This window comes from Rhamphochromis sp. 'chilingali' (assembly GCF_963969265.1).
Source record: "Rhamphochromis sp. 'chilingali' genome assembly, chromosome: 11".
Classification (NCBI taxonomy): domain Eukaryota; kingdom Metazoa; phylum Chordata; class Actinopteri; order Cichliformes; family Cichlidae; genus Rhamphochromis; species Rhamphochromis sp. 'chilingali'.
Window position 1 is genome coordinate 10,963,308 of NC_137938.1, and position 14,871 is coordinate 10,978,178.

General features: G+C 40.6%; 1 long non-coding RNA gene across 6 annotated transcripts in view; it reads left to right on the forward strand.

Moving 5' to 3' along the window:
* Positions 1–14,871, forward strand: part of LOC308406131 — a 117,386-nt gene that overhangs the window by 85,029 nt on the left and 17,486 nt on the right. For 4 of the 6 annotated variants that reach the window (XR_013973452.1, XR_013973453.1, XR_013973454.1 and 1 more), the window contains exon 4: positions 3,261–3,536. This is a non-coding gene — a long non-coding RNA (uncharacterized lncRNA). Of the gene's footprint in view, positions 1–3,260; positions 3,537–9,324; positions 9,388–14,871 lie in introns of all 6 variants that reach the window. The other 2 variants (XR_013973450.1, XR_013973451.1) reach the window with 1 other exon arrangement.

Below are 14,871 nucleotides of genomic sequence, written 5' to 3' on the forward strand. Positions count from 1 at the left end.
CTTGGACTTCTCTCGGTGCTTCTCCAAAAGCAGGCGGGCAGCATGGATGGCGTCCGTCGTGCCACGCCCCCTGATGAAGCCACATTGGTTGGGCGTTAAGTTGATGATTTCTCGCATCCTGGCGTCGATGATCCGTTCGAAAACCTTCATGGTATGGCTTAGGAGTCGGATCGGGCGGTAGTTGGAGCATTCAGCCACATCGCCTTTCCCTTTCCAGATGGGCACCGTTATGCTGGTTGACCAGGCTGCTGGGACGGTCCCGTCTCTGATGATGCTATTGAACAGGCTGGCGAGGACTAAGGCGCCTTGGCGCCCGAGCAGCTTCCAGACTTCGGCTGGTATGTCGTCTGGTCCGGTCGCTTTACCATTCTTCATATTTTTAACGGCTGTTTCCACTTCCTTGATGGTGATTGGCGGGACAGGTCCTGGGACGGGCGGGGCACTGTGGATTGGCTGGTGAGGGAACTCCACGTTGCAGATATCGGAGAAATACTCGCTCCAGCGATTGAGGATGGCGGGCGGGTCGCGGAGGGTTTGATGGTTGGCATCCTTGATGTGTTTGACCTGGCCAATATCCTGTGTTGCTCGATGGCGGCTGCTGGCAAGGCGGTAGATTTTGTTCGCTCCTCCGGGCGTGTCCAACTCTTCATACAGTTGGTCATAGTGCGATGCCTTTGCCGCTGCTACCGCCTTCTTTGCGGCCGATCGTAGGGCCCTGTATTGCTGGTAGTCGCCATCGCTGCAGGATTGAAGCCACACTTTGAGTGCCGACTTCTTTTCCTTGATGGTTTGCTGCACGCTATCATTCCACCACCATACTTGCTTGTCGATGAAGTGCTTCCCTGGCTTCGTCGCCCCCAAGGGTGTTGCCTGCTGCGTCACGTATTTGACTGGCGATGTTCTCCCAAGCCTTGTCCACTGGCTCATTGGAGTCCACGTCGAGGTGTTCAAGGGCGTCCATAAGCTGCTGTTTGCACTCAGGGAGGCGCCACCACTTGATCTTCTCCACCGTCGTGGTTGGTGTTCTTCGTCGTCGTTGGCCAAGGTTGAGTCGGAGATCCATCACAAGTAGCCGATGTTGAGGGCCAATATTGGTTGATGGTATGACTTTTACGTTCGTGACTAGGCTGAGATGGGGTCTTCGGACTAGCCAGTAGTCGATTTGGGTGTCTCTGCCGCCGCTGGAGTACGTGATGAGGTGTGCCGGCTTCTTTTTGAAGAAGGTGTTGGTCACGGCAAGATCGTGGGCCTCTGCGTAGTCCAGTACCCGGCAACCGTCGTCGTTTCTGGTCCCAAATCCTTGGCCGCCATGGAATAGGTGATATCCGTCTCTCCCCTTGCCTACATGTCCATTTAGGTCGCCGCCTACCGCCACGTGTTCCTCAGGGCTAATCGTTTGCAGGTGGTCGTCGAGGGCGCGCCAGAATTCTGTCTTCTCCTCGTCGGGGCAGTTGGTCTGTGGTGCACAGCAGGAGATAATCCGTAACTGTTCCTTGATTAATGCACTTATATGTGGAAATAAATCTGTCTGGAGACCATCTTTGAAAGGCAGAGTACAAAAGTAAAACCTTTCCCCACAAGGCAATTTCCTTAGCAGACAGTAGACCAACACAACACAATACATAATTATAGTACATCGTACAAAACACAATACAAGGTCCAAATATCCTACACTGTTAGAAAAACAAACAAAAAGAAGAACAGATGGAACAAAGGACAACCTGTATCTATTAGTATTATCTTCGTACAACTTAAACTTTAGCCCTAATAGAAGCATCTGGAACTCGATGTAAAGGATGCTGACAATCCCAAATAGTGGTTGTAGCTTGAAGAAAGATAGCTGTAAGTCAGCTGTCAGTGGAAACTAAAACTTACCTCTACAAAGATTATAAGAGTCTAAAAAAACAAATTTTATTGTTGTTAGAAAATTTGTAATATTGTGGCACAAGCAGAACTTTCAGGCTGCGCCTTTTTGCTTCTCAGAAGGTTAGTATAAGTCTCAGCAGACGAGTGTCTGTGCTTTTGATTATTAAAGTAGGAATTAATGTCATCGCCCTTGCAGACAGACAAAAAGCTGTCTTGTGTCAGTTTTTCCAGTATTTGCACATTTAATCAGCATCAGCATCTTGATCATCTTACTAATGTGCAAACCTTCAGATGCATTGCCTCAAACAGTCCGTGCTATTATTGAAATAAACGACACCAGAATCTTTTGATTCTACGAGCTCAATTTATGTACATGAAAACACAGCCTGCATTTCATTCAGTTGTCGCATGCAGTGCGCCTATAATTAGAGTGATTTACTGAGGCAACAGATAATTATATAATCATAGGCTGTGAATGTGTTGTATACTCATTTAGGGAGTGAAGCTGGAATCGATATTTCTACACATAACCGAGGTTGCTTTAGTTCAAGAGGAAGCAGTATAATAAAATATCGCCTAAAGCCTGAAAAGTTGATACTTGTTTAGTAACATCCAATAACTTCTGTGTCTCAATTAGATTCCTATCAGTTATCCTAATATGCTCTTTACTGAGTGATGGAAACGTAACTAGAATCTTTCATTTGTTGCATAAACATCACAGATAAGGCAGTGTGTCTGCTTCAATTGGAAATACAGTATATTACAATCCAATGAGTACGCCATCACCTGTGGTCCAACATCAGCTCCAAAAGCTGCTATTGCTATAAATTTTAAGCTTTGGAGCTAAAAGGAAGTATAGATGCCACCATGTATGAGTCAGGTCCTCTAACCACCCATAAATGTGAAAATAGTTAATGTGTTTCCATGCTGGTTCAAATGTCTATTTCTGCATCATTTGTGGTCCCAACCTCAGTTCCTTCTTCTCTAAACCAATAAGATGTATGAGTCAGGTTCCTTTAGCCATTTATAAGCATGGCATTGAGCAGACAGCCACCCATAAATGTCTTTGCCTGTGTCTCCAACTATTGCCAAAAGTCTTATTGCAGGGACTCTAAATGTCTTCTTAACCTGTTGATGAATATGTTTTTTCACTTTTCAAGATTTCAGGATGTGTTTCGTAGAAATAATATATGTCTTTTTTCGCAGGCAACTCTTCTTTCCTCTCTCCTTCATAAAAGTCGACATTTTACTCTATCTCCTTATTTTTCATTCTGTCAGTGTTTCTGACTTAATCTCTTTCTTAGTGTTTGGTGACTGTGTATGAATCAGGCCTTCTGGTGCATTTAGTTACATTTTCCTCTTTTTTTCTCTTGCTCACTGTCATTCTTTGTCAGGTCCTCTTGGCCATAGACTGAAATGCTGACAGACGATGCCCATGAATGATGAATGATGACTGGAGGTCTGTCTGGTGCCAGCAGAATGCATAATACAGCATCGATACAGCAATCGCAGTCCTCCTCAGCAGAAACATGGTGCAGTTTCTGTATCACATTATTGGAAGATTTGCCCCAAGCAGGACAGCAGGACCACTCAAAGTGGAAATCAACCGCAATGTTGAATGTTGTTTCGGTTGGAGTCCTAAATGAAGCAGCATTACAAAGAGTTTTCTGGTGAGTGCTGAAATGATCATGTCAGGATAAAAACAATAACCCGAATAGATTTTTTGTTAATCTTGTTATACACATATCTTTGTTCTTATCTCTGTATAGGATAAACCATATTTAATCTTAATCTACTCTAACGTGCTGTAATGTGACCAGATATTATAGCTACAGCCTTTCAGTGTGTATATATGTGATTTACATTTTATACTTTATAGGTCTTTGTTTGGATATGTTTCAAACTTTTAATGTGGATGTGAGTTCATATCTTTTTTTGCATACAGTCAAATTCAAATTCAAATTCAAATTTTATTTGTCACGTACACAGTCATACACAGTACGATATGTAGTGAAATGCTTGGACAACTGCTCGTGACCTAAAGAAAACAAAAAAGGAAAGGCTATGAATAAGATAGGAAATAAATATGAAAAATTAAAAAGGGTAAATTTAACTAGGAAGGAATAAAATATAAATTAAGGTTAAAAATGAAATAACTGTACAACACAAATTAGAATGAAGGGTAAATTTAACTGGGAAGAATAAGATAAAATATATAAATTAAAGTTGAAAATAAAATAACTGTACAACAAAATACACAATACACAATATAGAACTATATAAGAATGTATGAAGAAATCTAAATATAAATAAATATATACACAATAACAGCAGCTGTACAAGTATTAACTGGAAATGAAGAATATAGTGACCAGTGTTGTGCAAAAACAAAGTCCAGAAAGTCCAGTGTGTGTGTAAGAACCATATGTGTGGGTCAGTACTGTGTGGTGGTGTGATTGAGAGACCGTATCGCCTGCGGGAAGAAGCTCCTCCTCAGTCTCTCTGTGTTGGTCTTCAGGGAGCGGAATCGCTTTCCTGACCTCAACAGAGAGAACAGTCTGTTGTTGGGATGGCTGAGGTCCTTCACGATCTTCCTGGCCTTGGTCCAGCACCGCCTGCTGTAGATTGAGTGCAGGTCAGGGTGTATGTGTGTGTGTTTGCAGTGGGTGAATGGAAGCACATATACATTGACTTGAGGCATGTTTACACTTCTGCATTTATGTGCTACTGATTAGGTGTGAAAAGTGGCACCCAGAGTGTATGGGGAGTGAACTATATGTGTCTGCATGCAGACCCCTATAGTCTAGGGATGTATGGCAGTGTTGAAGCATGTTGTGGATATATTACTGTGTGTGTGTGTGTGTGTCTGTGTATTCCTAGTATGTAGGTCATCGGTGTATTCCTGATGAAATGTAGTCCTCTGGAGAACCCTACAGATATGAGGGCCTAAATTAGACACTATTATCTGTGTGTGTGTGTATGAGAGAGAGAGCTATACACATTTGCCGGACCAGAGCTTCACAGACATGTGTTTTCAATTTTGTGCATGCTTTTACATGTAAGAGCAGCATCACGAGTGTGTGTTTGTCCATCTGTGTGCGTAGGTGTTAAATTGCATGTAATTTCAAACATTATGTATTTATGTATGTGAATGAAAATGACACAGTGGTATCATCTGACAGACTCGTTGCCTATTATCACTGACCTGGGACTGTAAACCTCGGCCCTTGATTTTAACGACTGTTGGCACAGAAAGCCTGTCCATATTGTCACATTACCAAGCCAAACTGCTAATAAGCCTCAAGCACCACTCCAAGAAGAGTATGTGACCAAATGTAGGAAACACACACTCTGCTGCATAACATACACAAGAGGTGCATTTGCAGCAGTGATGAAGTTAGTTTTAAGGGTGACTGACTTTTATAACATGTAAAAAAAAGTGTTTGATGTCTTTTTGTACGTCTTTAACACTGAAATTTCAGTTTTGGAAATCCATTCAAAGCTATTACTCTTACATCTTGGTGTTTTGTATAGCTGCTGTTGGAGAAACAGGGCAATGATGATTAGGTTTCTTTAAAGTATACAGGACATACATATTTTGTGTCACTTTCTAGATACAAAATGTGTCTTTCTGAATACCCTGTGATCTTAGTGCTGTTGAAACATTACATATAATCCCCTTTCATTTCGAGATGTCTACATTTCCAGGCAGCCGACTGTCAGTAAGTCACAGGGACAATATGCAGTCAATCTGTCAAACCAATTCAGAATTTTGCCAGAGCTCAGCCCAAAAGTTATATTCAACCTGAGAGAGATGAATGGGAGTGAGAATGTCTACCTTTGAAAAGCTTCATGCTTTGACCAAATCATATGCTGTCACTCCTAAGCTTTAGAAGGCCTGCACTTTTCATCAAAGCCGTTGATGGCTACCTTTCACAGTACTGTCGAATACACCCTCAAAAGCTTCCCTCCCTCCTTTCCTTCCATCCCCTCCCAAATCTCTTTCTTCTTCCCTCCGATGTCTACTACCCCCCTGCCCCTCCACCCAATCCTTCCATTCCCCTTGTCCTTAATCCCTCCCCTCCCTCCTCTCCTCAATCAAACCCTCAAATCCCTCCAGGTTTTTTTCCCCCCTGTGTGTATGTGTGACTTCAGTACTGTCAAGATAGATGAAACAAGAAAAATTCAGATTCATCACAGTCATAACCTGCCATGATGATAATCCACTGCTATTCTTCCCTTGTGGCATTAGGCCGATGTTACTGGCCTTTTTGGGGTTTATTTGCATATTTGTTTCCCCTTTGTTTCTTTTGATGAATTATTTACTGTGGAGTAAAAATGACAGCAGAGATCAGTGATGATTGCTGTCACGGGCGGATGTGAGTTCTTTTCTCCTCTTTGTAATTGTTCTCTTCTTTGCTGATTTTCAATCAAGCTTTTTTTCTTTACTCATATTTCCTGGTGACAACAGACAATAAAGTGGGGGGGAAAACACACAGATATTTTAACATTGCCAGTGAAACCTTTCCACTGTCTAGCGGGAACGAAGCTTCCTTTGTTGTCGTAGTGATTATAGGGTAGGGAAAAGCTGCAAAAAGAGGAGAAAAGGGAGAGAGAAGGGATCAAATGGAAAAATACTGTGAACACAAATGTGCTAGGAGGACCACCTCACACACCTCACACACACACACACACACACACACACACACACACACACACACACACACACACACACACACACACACACACACACACACACACACACACACACAGGGCAATTGAGTGAAAACACACACATCCTGCCCTTCATCATCCAACCATAAAAGAGACTTGATTAGAATAAGATAAACGACTAATAATAGTCGAGCAGTGCAGTTTGCGATCCTTTCAACTTTCTAACTGGAAACAGAAACGTCTTGCTGAGTTTCCAGGAGCTTAAGGTTTAGGCAGCATGTGTATTTGCAAACAAAACAATGTCTTTCGAGTTGTAATCACAGTGAGCTGTGTCCACATGCCTTGATTGTAAAGCCTCAGAAACATTGTCTTCGCAGTGTGTATCAGGATCTACCCTCATGTACACACACTTCCACGCGCGCACACACAACACACACTGCCACCCTGTCCCTGTGTTGGCCTATCCAAGAATAACAATGCATAATTCATGTTCCAAAGTCTCGTCTGCAGACAAAAGTCAGCGCTTGCATTTATTATTTATTGAAAACAGCTCACATGATGAATCCTTTAACAAACAGACTAAGCACTGTACCTATTTCTTTTTCTCATGCTGTTTGTGTTTTGGCATAGATTTAAGTAGGCTCATTAGCAGAGATGAGGATGCGAGGAGAGGAGAAGAATGGCAGGGAAGAGAGAGGTGAAGTGAGCCTGTGTGTGTGTGAGAGAGAGAGAGAGAAAGAGGAAATGAGGCGAAGGGATAAAGGGATAATTTTTTGAAAAGGTGTGAATTAATGAGTCTTGGGCGTCGCAGACTAATTAATACAAAAATGAAATGCTTTGAGCGCTAAGTTTAAGGCCTTCATTACATTTAAACAATGAAAGTTTACCCCGCTAACCGCTGGGTGTTTGACTTTACTTAACTGCACTGAAAAACCTGGATGTAACAGATTTGTGTTGCTACATAATAACCGAATCTTTTTTCCATGGCTGTTGCAGTGCTGCAGCAGTGCTACACTCCAGCAGAATAAGTCCAAGCAAACACCCGTGCACACCCGCTTTCCAATGTCATGGCTGCACTTGTTGTGTGGGCAGTTTGCCTTGAAGACGGGGAGCAATTTATTGTAGAGTGAAGGGACCCTGTGCTATCCTATGCTAATGCAGTCATCATTTATTCCAGAGTACTTGTATTTTTTTCTCTCTCTCTCTTTCTCCTTCTACTCCACCCCCTTCAGCATCCATCACTCTTTCAAGCCATGAGGTATTATCTTTGCGGAACGTTTTATATTCAGTCTTCCTTTAGATGGGTGGAGGCGCGCGCACACACAGTCATTTTTGTTAAATAAAAACGCAATCAAATCTGGTCTCGCAAAGGTTGAATAATTGATGCGTTATGTTAAAAAAGGAATGAAATAATCATAGCCTATTGGATGTTGGAAGAATATCAAACCCAGCATTGGTGCTTGGCAGACTGGGCTGAGCAGGGTAGGGGCCTTATGTATTTGGGACGGCTGCCCTGTAAAATAATAATGAACAGCAAAGAGTAAGGAGATTAGGAGATTTTTGTTCTGCACTGTACCTGACACTTTGTAAATGCCCACCCATGCTTTTGTTATACAGCGTGACCAGGATCCATCTATCCTGCACTGACAAATCAAAATTTTCTGTAAATGATTCATTTGGTGTGCCATTCCAGCAGCTCTGCAAAAATGGGTGCAGTAGTAGGTACACACGAAGTTGCTGTTGTCGTTGCCGCTATGGAAACAATACATCTTAGGCATATTATTTTTTTATTTAACCATTTGCCAAAGCGTCAAATAACAATAATGTTGTCATTTATATTAGATATTAACAAAGTCACAATACCAGACCAGACTAAATAATAAATCTGAATAGCATTCTAATAAACATACTTGATGTTGCAGTGATTCATGGTCAGCTCATCAGCATTCAGCTTTACTAGTCTACAGTATAAGCTCTTAGGGGTGATGAATGAAATAATATCTGCTTGTTTGCCACTGTAGACTAGTGGGACCTGTTTTCACAGCCATAAAAGTCAGCTATGAATATATACATAGTGTACATCTCTTTATGGATCATGCGTACACATCCACAAACACAGACTCCAAATAATATCATTGTTTCAAATGAAGATGAACTGTTTTTATAGTAAGGAACACCTTTAAGATTGTGCCCATTCGGTATGTAGCAACCGTGCAAAATGAGCATATTCATTCACAGCTCCACTGAGTCGTGTGCAGCCGAGCATTGCTCACCGATAGCGTTTTTATTAATGTTTCAGATTTCCATTAACCAGATGTGTCTGGGTCAAGAGGTGCATTTGTCCTCTCTTTTAATGTGGTGATTGCAGCTAGGGTTTTATTGATACTTAAAGATGCTGTACAGGATGCTGTGTGAGCAGCATGATAAGCTGCTTGATTGTAAGTAAGAAGGGCAGGCAAAAAAATATGTGTGTGTGTGTCTTGTTCGGGGATCACTGAGACAAAAACTTGTCATTTACTTATATATTTATTTCCTTCTTGATTCACTAAAGGATAATATGAAATACACTCAGCGTGCATTAGGCCTTTATATATTCAGCGCACCACTGCAAACCTATAGACAGCCACAAAACATGTACAAACAGTGCCATTTTATCTGTGCTTCTCAGTTTTTCTTTATTCTGCCAAACCCTTCCCTCCATCCCTTTTCTGTGCCCTCTGACTAGTCAAACAGTGTTCTACTCAGGGGGCTTATTTTATTAATTCACCATTTCCTCTGTTACAGGCCGCTTTCATTGTAGTCCACATAGCAAGAAGACCACCTCATAGGGATTTTCCTCTTCACCAGGTAACCACAAAGGGTAAAAGAAGCACATTATCCACATGTACAACACCCAACCCCTTCCACACACGCAAGCTTTTTGTGCTATATTGTGCTGACCACCGTCGCAGCAGGAAAAACACAAGCGCGCACACACATAGCATATTATCTTTATGAGGTGTTATACACCAGTGACCACCAACACAGGGTCTCAGTGTTCTCTAATCCACACTCAGACTGAAAAGACTGTTCCATGCAGTAGAGGGATTACACTGTCGGATTAATGTGAGTTTTAATTTGAGTCATTTTGAGAGCCCGTGATAATAGGAATAGGTGCAGGGAATAATACCACTGCTCCGATATGAACTGAAATGTGGTACAACTTTATATTATTTTATTACAGCTGAGTCGGCTTCAGTGAGACACACATTGTTTGCGTGCGTGTTTGTCCTTGTTTGTCTCACTGGAGATGAGCACGCAGAAGCTTTATAAGTCTGTGAAACCTGCTATTATCACTATGGCTAGCACAGATATTGGAGTGGCTCAAGGAAAAAGTTTTCATTTAGAGTCACTGATTAGCTGCTTATTGTGCCCAAAACAATTTTGAAGTTATTATGAAAAGAAGGCAAAATGCATTGTTTGGAATTTTATTTATTTATTTTATAGATTTTCCACTTTTAGAGATTTCAGACCTGCAGTGAACAAACATTACTCTGCTTTTTCCCCTCTCAGTCCTCATCCGTTTGTATCAGCATGTTACTGCTTTTCAGCCTTTTCTGACTCTAAATGAATCAAATGCTGCTGTTGTGTTATCCAACAGTGGTTGGAGAAGGCAGCATTACCAAAATTATTTTGACTTTGTGCAATGAATTTGTTATATCATTGTCTTTGAAATGGTTGTTCTAAAGATGGGGTCCACTTGTAGTCAGTTGTTGTCTTCAAAGCAACTTCAGTGCATCAAGATGGTTATAAAAAGGGCAATAAGACTAAGGTAGTTCGCTGCTATCGGTCTGCTATCAGTGAATGGAGTTAAGTTGCCATTCGCTTGCAATCTGTTTGTGAATTTGGTGAAAATGGCAAATCTGTTTCTGTCTGCATACAAAAGAAATTCACATTAAACAGAAATTTAAGTCCAGTAAGAACCTTATAGATCTGAAAGAGAAATTCAGAAACGGCTCCACAAATAGTGACATAGTTGCTCTAGGAGGGCAAAATGACAGGCGCTTGACAACCTATCTTTTCTAAAGGATTGATTCTGAATTTGGCTTCCAGCTCCCGATTGCAAAGAGATGCATCACAGATGAGAAATACTCATTTATGCAGACAGATTCTGATTGCAACATGGTGGGATTGAGTCTACATAGTTTAGGTACCTAAATCTAAACTAAAGGCAATAGGTGAACCCACTGCTACCCTCGCTGACGGCAGCAACTTCTGACAGAAGAGTACTATTTGACACCCAGGGATGAAAACACTGTCTGTTTTCTTTATATTTTATCATTCTTTGTGCATTACCAGTACGAAACAGTTCTTGTGTATAGAACCCAGTGCTTGCAGTCCTCCATTCTAGGCAAAATAAACAACAGCTGCTATCAAATATGGTAGATTAACTCCAAAACAGAGAGAGCCCAGAAACATGATATGATGTTCATTCCAAAGTCATATTCTTATTATACTATTGATACAACTCTGGCAATTGTTATAATCCTAACAATATAATCCTAGAAGTAAGCAATTTTAGTAAAACGTGTAAGTGGTGTTTATAGATCATTCATTTTTTTCTACATGAATAGAGGCAGAAAAAAGCTTTTTCTCTAGAGTGAAGATACTTTCTCTACGAGCAACAACAAAATCATGGTTTTCAGTTCAGTGGATGCGATGTTATATATTGTTGGGTTTTTATTTTCTACTTCTAGAAGGAGGAGAGCTGTTTGGAGTTGGGGTTAAAAAAAGAAGAAGAAGAAGAAGACGGGTTGTATTTTAGTTAATTCAGATTCAGGTTGGATTAATTAGATTTTGCACAGTATCTGTGTAGTGCAATATGGCTTCATCTCCCCTGTAGGAGATTACAACAATCGAATCCCAAATTCTCTGTGGTTGTTGATCCATATTGCTTTTGAAAAACTCACTGCTGAACTGTTCTCTGAAATTGCTTGCTGGAATTTTCATCAGTCTGTTGACTTAAAATTAAAAATAAAAAGTCAATAGATTTGTTAAACAACAGAAATGACTCTTACTGGGAGTGACTGGGAAAGAAATGAATTCCATCACTGCGTAGACCACATCATCTCCTTTGGCTCTGCACCACCGTCCTCTCTCGCTGTGATCAGACAGTCAGTGGTGATTTCATTTTACATAAAGTAGAGGAAACTACAGTTAAAGTGCCATATCTCAACTTTGACTTGAAGTTTATGTTAAGTTTATGAAACTTACAAAAGAAAAGGTTTAAAAGTAATTGGACATGTGACACTGTGTGGGCAGCTCTCGCTTTATTTAAACGTTTTCATACAAAATATGCTGTAATTACGTGCCATCTGCAAGTAAAGACAAGAAAAGCAAATGAAGTAAGCATAATAGAAACACTCAAGAAGCACATCTGATAAAATCAAGGCCAATTGCTTTGCTGAAATCAAACATTGTAAAAACAACGGTGTTCACAGAAGAAATGGCAGGGAACATTATATTAACAACATTGCACGCCATGTTGGTAATGTATTTTGCGTTTTAAACAACCCCCCCAAAGAAGAGCTTTGAGAACTTTTCTTGAAGGCTACTCAAAGAAATTATTGGGACACTTGCCTAAAAGTTCTAAGGTGGTTATAACAAACATTGACTTTCGAGCACATTAGAAATGCACAAATTGTGCTTGCACATTTAGATAAATCCCTCAACCTATATCCCATTTTCCAACCAAAATATGAAGAAATGAGGGGTCACTCAAGACTTTTGCATAGTACTGTATATAGGATCATAGCACTCAGAACTCATTAGAGAATGATTAACCTGGACAGCGTCTCATAATTTAACAGGATAATGATACTAAGAATATACAGCCAAAGACATTTTTCAGTGTAAAGAGGTGGAACATTGTTAGTTTGGCAAGCATTTAAGGTCCTCAATCTTGAGAATCCATCAAAATCCATCCATGCAGGCTTCAAGCCATGTTCTTGTAGCCAGACCACAGCAGGTTTGGATCTGTCAGTGTCCCATGAGAAATTACTGGCTAATAAGGTTGCTGCTACAGCATGTTTTAGCTATAACAAGGTAACAATAACAAAGGTTTATGCAGTTTTAGACCAAGTATGTTTTTGAAGTGACTTTCTGGGAATCACAATTTTTTCTTAATAAGACGGTAAGAAATATCTAATCATGTACAAACTACATATCAATCTGCACTCAGTGCATGCTAGCTTTCTGAACTGTGCAGTCTGTGCCTTTTCCCAGCTTCTGTGCTATATCCCATGATTCATCTGACTTGTAACAGTTGTGTTTTATGAAAGCCTTTTTTCAAACAGTTTCCAACTTTGATTTCCCAGGTTCAGTGTATTAAACACTCTAATATGATACATTTTAAATTTTATATACACAGCCTGTTGTCATAACTCCTAAGGAAACAAAATAAAGTTGAAGTCTAATTTCAGTTTTCAGTCAATACGTCAGTTGGTTCGCAGCTGTCAAACATTCATCTACTAAGAAGAATTTGAAAACATTCGGATCCTTTACAGAGGGGTTGTTACAAGGTATCAAAATGTCTAAAAAAAAAAAACCCACTACCCAAGACAAAGAGATTACCCCAGCACTCCTCAGCGCGATGATTTTTTGAAGCCCCCCAGAAGAGCATTTGAGCTTTGTATAAAGGAAAAACAACACAGGAGAAGCACCGGGACATACAGTGCAAACTCCAAAACACAATACACAAAGAGATGCAGTGCAAGCTACAAGAAGAAGACCAAGAGATGCAGTGCAAGCTCCAGCAATTCGAGAAGAAAAATGAAGGGCTTCAAGTGATGTTTAATGAAGCATTCAAAAGAAATACACAACTGCAACAAGAGAAAGAAGATCAAGAACCTTCAGTGTAAGCTTCAAGAAAAAGACCAGGAGATGCAATGCAAGCTCCAGTGCATGGAGAAGAATATGAAGGGCTTCAAGTGATGTTTAAACAAGCACTCAAAAGAAATGCACAACTACTGAAGGACAAAGAACAACTGGAAGAGATGCAAAAAGAAATGCAACATGATCTCCAAGAGTTTGAGAAGAAAAGTACAGTTAAGAGTATTATACAACAAAGCAAATGACAAAAACATTGAAATTGAGGACGAGAAACAAGAACTAGAAAAAATATGCACAGAAAGCAGAGTAAAATCTAAGCAATGGTGAGCAAAAATACCCATTTGCAACAAAGTGCAGTACACAAACACTGAAATGCAAGAGGAGAAGCAACGACAGAAAATAAATACATAAAGACATCCAGTGTACACTTCACGACCTGCAGAGGAGACATCAAGAGTTACTGGCCATATCTGACAAAGTACAACAAACAAACAACGTCATGCACAAGGAAAGGAAAGTTCAACAAGAAAAACATTAAAAGAAAACTGCAAGAGAAAAACAAAGAGCTCAAAGAAAAGCACGAAGAAAAGCAGGAAAAATTAGAAGAACTGGAGAAAAGGTGTAAGAAACTTGAGCTGCAGCATACAGAGCTTTTCAATGAGATGACAAACCTCACAGCGCAGAACAAAGATCTGCAGGAACTGTGCCTGCAAAAGAAGAAAAAGCACTTCAGGTTTTTCATGAAGAAGAACTCCGCTGCTTCTTTAGTTCAGCCAGGAAAAGAGTAGCCTGATCCTCCTCCTGCAGGGGCAAAGTAGACAATAAATGATGCAAATAAATTTAAATAAATAATGTCGTTTAGGAACACTACTGAATGTTACTTAAGAAAATCTGAATAAGGTAAACTGAGCTTTATTTAACCTGACGCTCTGTATTAAGATTTGTTGACAGGTTTGAATTGGATAACAGGATGAAGGCAAAGAATAACTCACGAAACGTTTAAGAATAATTCACCTTAATTGGATAACTGGACATACGTAAAGTCTCACTTTAACCATTTGTCTTTGTTTTATGAAGAAACGTTTACCGTAATTGTCGGGCTATAAGCCGCTACTTTTTGCACAAGCTTTGAACCCTGCGGCTTTTAGTCAGGTGCGGCTTTTCTATGGATTATCCATGATTTTTGTCATATCGTAAGACGATTTGTTTTGTTTGTTCCGCTGTTGTACGGCACTACGTTGCCTGGCGGAAGGGCATGTGATCAGACACACAGTATCGGGGTTCAAGAGTGGTATGTTGGTCACATGTCCATCCGCCAGGCAACATAGTGCCGTACAAGTAGCGCGAAAAACAAACTTCAAAGTAGCGCTACAAGTTCAGCGGGAGTCGTGGATGACGAGCGGCAATAAACTTGCGAAAAGCAAGTCATGCTCAACTCCACCGGTGGAATCTGACAGCGTG